Consider the following 5,213-nt stretch of genomic DNA (forward strand, 5'->3'; position numbering starts at 1 on the left):
TTGTCTAGTTTTCCTATGCTTGTTGCATTATGCTTCTTGAACTTGTTTGTTTACAAGATTCCTTTTCATAGGAAGCATGTTAGAATTAAATGTATTTTGAATTTGCTTCTTGATGCTCTCTTTTTTGCTTCAAATACTATTTCTTGTGAGTGCATCATTAAAACTGCTGAGCCCATCTTAATGGCTATAAAGAAAGAACTTCTTGGGAGATAACCCATGTGTTTAATTTGCTACAGTATTTTGTTTTATACTTGTGTCTTGGAAGTTGTTTACTACTGTAGCAACCTCTCCTTATCTTAATTTTGTTGCATTGTTGTGCCAAGTAAAGTCTTTGATAGTAAGGTTCATACTAGATTTGGATTACTGCGCAGAAACAGATTTCTTGCTGTCACGAATCTGGGCAAAATTCTCTGTAGGTAACTCAGAAAATTATGCCAATTTATGTGAGTAATCCTCAGATATGTACGCAACTTTTATTCAATTTGAGCATTTTCATTTGAGCAAGTCTGGTGCCCCTTTAAAATTCGTCTTTACGGACTATTCTGTTTTGACAGATTCTGCCTTTTATTTCGCATTGCCTCTCTTGCTATGTGGGATGGATTTCTTTGTTCCATTAACTTCCAGTAGCTTTGGGCAATGTCCAGAAGTGTTAAGAATGATTGTGTCACCTCTGAATATGTGAATTTTGATTATGCACTAACCCTCTAATGAGTTTGTTTCGAGTTTGGTGTGGAGGAAGTTTTCAAGGGTCAAGAGAGGAGGATGATATACTATGATCAAGAAGAGTGAAAGCTCTAAGCTTGGGGATGCCCCGGTGGTTCACCCCTGCATATATCAAGAAGACTCAAGCATCTAAGCTTGGGGATGCCCAAGGCATCCCCTTCTTCATCGACAAATTATCAGGTTCCTTCTCTTGAAACTATATTTTTATTCGGTCACATCTTATGTACTTTACTTGGATCGTCTGTGTGCTTTTGTTTTAGTTTTTGTTTGAATAAATTCTTGTGTGGGAGAGAGACACACTCCGCTGGTTCATATGAACACATGTGTTCTTAGCTTTTGATTTTCATGGCGAAGGTTGAAACTACTTCGTTAATTGTTATATGGTTGGAATTGGAAAATGATACATGTAGTAATTGCTATAATGTCTTGGATAATGTGATACTTGGCAATTGTTGTGCTCATGATTAAGCTCTTGCATCATATACTTTGCACCTATTAATGAAGAAATACATAGAGCTTGCTAAAATTTGGTTTGCATAATTGGTCTCTCTAAGGTCTAGATAATTTCTAGTAGTGGGTTTGAACAACAAGGAAGACGGTGTAGAGTCTTATAATGTTTACAATATGTCTTTTATGTGAGTTTTGCTGCACCGGTTCATCCTTGTGTTTGTTTCAAATAACCTTGCTAGCCTAAACCTTGTATCGAGAGGGAATACTTCTCATGCACCCAAATACTTGAGCCAACCACTATGCCATTTGTGTCCACCATACCTACCTACTACATGGTATTTCTCCGCCATTCCAAAGTAAATTGCTTGAGTGCTACCTTTAAAATTTCCATTCTTCACCTTTGCAATATATAGCTCATGGGACAAATAGCCTAAAAACTATTGTGGTATTGAATATGTACTTATGCACTTTATCTCTTATTAAGTTGCTTGTTGTGCGATAACCATGTTCCTGGGGACGCCATCAACTACTCTTTGTTGAATATCATGTGAGTTGCTATGCATGTTCGTCTTGTCTGAAGTAAGGGAGATTTACCACCTTTATGGTTAGAGCGTGCATATTGTTAGAGAAGAACATTGGGCCGCTAACTAAAGCCATGATCCATGGTGGAAGTTTCAGTTTTGGACATATATCCTCAATCTCATATGAGAAAATTAATTGTTGCTACATGCTTATGCATAAAAGAGGAGTCCATTATCTGTTGTCAATGTTGTCCCGGTATGGATGTCTAAGTTGAGAATAATCAATAGCGAGAAATCCGATGCGAGCTTTCTCCTTAGACCTTTGTACAGGCGGCATAGAGGTACCCCTTTGTGACACTTGGTTAAAATATGTGCATTGCGATAATCCCGGTAATCCAAGCTAATTAGGACAAGGTGCGGGCACTATTAGTATACTATGCATGAGGCTTGCAACTTGTAAGATATAATTTACATGACACATATGCTTTATTACTACCGTTGAGAAAATTGTTTCTATGTTTTCAAAATCAAAGCTCTAGCACAAATATAGCAATCGATGCTTTCCTCTTTGAAGGACCATTCTTTTACTTTCATATTGAGTCAGTTCACCTATCTCTCTCCACCTCAAGAAGCAAGCACTTGTGTGAACTGTGCATTGATTCCTACATACTTGCATATTGCACTTGTTATATTACTCTATGTTGACAATATCCATGAGATATACATGTTATAAGTTGAAAGCAACCGCTGAAACTTCATCTTCCTTTGTGTTGCTTCAATGCCTTTACTTTGAATTATTGCTTTATGAGTTAACTCTTATGCAAGACTTATTGATGCTTGTCTTGAAGTACTATTCATGAAAAGTCTTTGCTATATGATTCATTTGTTTACTCATGTCATTTACATTGTTTTGATCGCTGCATTCATTACATATGCTTTACAATAGTATGATCAAGGTTATGATGGCATGTCACTCCAGAAATTATCTTTGTTTATCGTTTACTCGCTGACGAGCAGAAACTAAGCTTGGGGATGCTGATACGTCTCCGACGTATCGATAATTTCTTATGTTCCATGCCACATTATTGATGATATCTACATGTTTTATGCACACTTTATGTCATATTCGTGCATTTTCTGGAACTAACCTATTAATAAGATGCCGAAGTGCCAGTTGCTGTTTTCTGCTGTTTTTGGTTTCAGAAATCCTAGTAAGGAAATATTCTCGGAATTGGACGAAATCAACGCCCAGGGTCCTATTTTGCCACGAAGCTTCCAAAAGACCGAAGAGTCAACGAAGTGGGGCCACGAGGTGGCCAGGAGGGTGGCCGGCGCGGCCCCACCCTTGGCCGCGCCGTCCTGTCTCCTGGGCCCCTCGCGACGCCCCCTGACCTACCCTTCCGCCTACAAATAGCCTTCATCGCGAAACCCCCAGTACCGAGAGCCACGATACGGAAAACCTTCCAGAGACGCCGCCGCCGCCAATCCCATCTCGGGGGATTCAGGAGATCGCCTCCGGCACCCTGCCGGAGAGGGGAATCATCTCCTGAGGACTCTACGCCGCCATGGTCGCCTCCGGAGTGATGTGTGAGTAGTCTACCCCTGGACTATGGGTCCATAGCAGTAGCTAGATGGTTGTCTTCTCCTCATTGTGCTTAATTGTCGGGTCTTGTGAGCTGCCGAACATGATCAAGATCATCTATCTGTAATTCTATATGTTGTGTTTGTTAGGATCCGATGAATAGAGAATACCATGTTATGTTGATTATCAATTTATATCTATGTGTTGTTTATGATCTTGCATGCTCTCCGTTATTAGTAGAGGCTCTGGCCAAGTTTTTACTCTTAACTCCAAGAGGGGGTATTTATGCTCGATAGTGGGTTCATGTCTCCGTGAATCTGGGGAAGTGACAGAAATCTCTAAGATTATGGATGTGCTGTTGCCACTAGGGATAAAACATTGATGCTATGTCTGAGGATGTAGTTATTGATTACATTACGCGCAATACTTAATGCAATTGTCTGTTGTTAGCAACTTAATACTGGAAGGGGTTCGGATGATAACCTGAAGGTGGACTTTTCAGGCATAGATGCATGCTGGATAGCGGTCTATGTACTTTGTCGTAATGCCCAATTAAATCTCACTATACTCATCATAATATGTATGTGCATGGTCATGCCCTCTTTATTTGTCAATTGCCCAACTGTAATTTGTTCACCCAACATGCTGTTTATCTTATGGGAGAGACACCTCTAGTGAACTGTGGACCCCGGTCCAATTCTCTATACTGAAATACACCCATCTCGTAATACTGTTCTACTGTTTTCTGCAAACAATCATCTTCCACACTATACATCTAATCCTTTGTTACAGCAAGCCGGTGAGATTGACAACCTCGCTGTTTCGTTGGGGCAAAGTACTTGGTTTGTGTTGTGCAGGTTCCACGTTGGCGCCGGAATCCCCGGTGTTGCGCCGCACTACATCTCGCCGCCATCAACCTTCAACGTGCTTCTTGGCTCCTACTGGTTCGATAAACATTGGTTTCATACTGAGGGAAAACTTGCCGCTGTACGCATCACACCTTCCTCTTGGGGTTCCCAACGGACGCGTGTTGTACGCGTATCAGCTGACATTTTCATAATAACTAAAATAACTAATTCATATTAAGTTATTTTTTTGTTAAGTTAATTATTTATTTGTTAAGTTAAAAAACAAAAAAACAAAAAAACGAGAGAGGCAGGGGCGCCGGCCGTGTACTGGCGCTCCCCGCGCCCTCTCTCTCTCTCTCCCGCACGGCGCGGTACGGTGGGCGGCGTCGGTCGTCTTCGGCGGCCAAGCGGCGGCGCTGCGCGTGGGGGCGCGCGGTGGCGCCGGCAAGCACAATATGAATTAGTTGGCGTCGGGAACGGCGAGACGTACGGCGGCGGTCGAAGAACGGGGCGGCGCGCGGTCGGCGGCTCGGGCGCGGCGACGGCGGCGTGAGGAGCGACGGCGACGGCGGCGTGAGGAACGGGGCGACGGCGGCGCGGTCGATCGGCGGGGCGGGCAGGGCTTCGCTGCAGAGCTCGTTCGCGCGGAGAAGAAGAGGAACTAGCCGCTCAGGCGCCGCGCGCGTATTTATAGCCCCCCTTTAGTCGCGGTTGGGGAGGCGACCCGCGAACCGCGACTAAAGGTGTTTTCGCCGAATTCCAGCGGTTCCCGCCGAAACACCCATTAGTCGCGGTTGGCCAGGCCAACCGCGACTAAAGGTATTTTTTAAAATTCTTTTAATTTCTTAATCTTCAAAATACAAATAATATATGAAAAATTTAGAAAAATAAAACTAATTCAATTCAAATTCTTAAAAATACAAATAATATATCAAAAAATTCAGAAAAATAAAACTAATTCAATTCAACTTCTTAAAAATACAAATAATATATGAAAAAATTCAGAAAAATAAAACTAATTCAATTCAAATTCTTAAAAATACAAATAATATATCAAAAAATTCAGAAAAATAAAACTAATTCAATTCA

This window comes from Lolium perenne, chromosome 6 (genome assembly GCF_019359855.2).
Source record: "Lolium perenne isolate Kyuss_39 chromosome 6, Kyuss_2.0, whole genome shotgun sequence".
Taxonomy (NCBI): domain Eukaryota; kingdom Viridiplantae; phylum Streptophyta; class Magnoliopsida; order Poales; family Poaceae; genus Lolium; species Lolium perenne.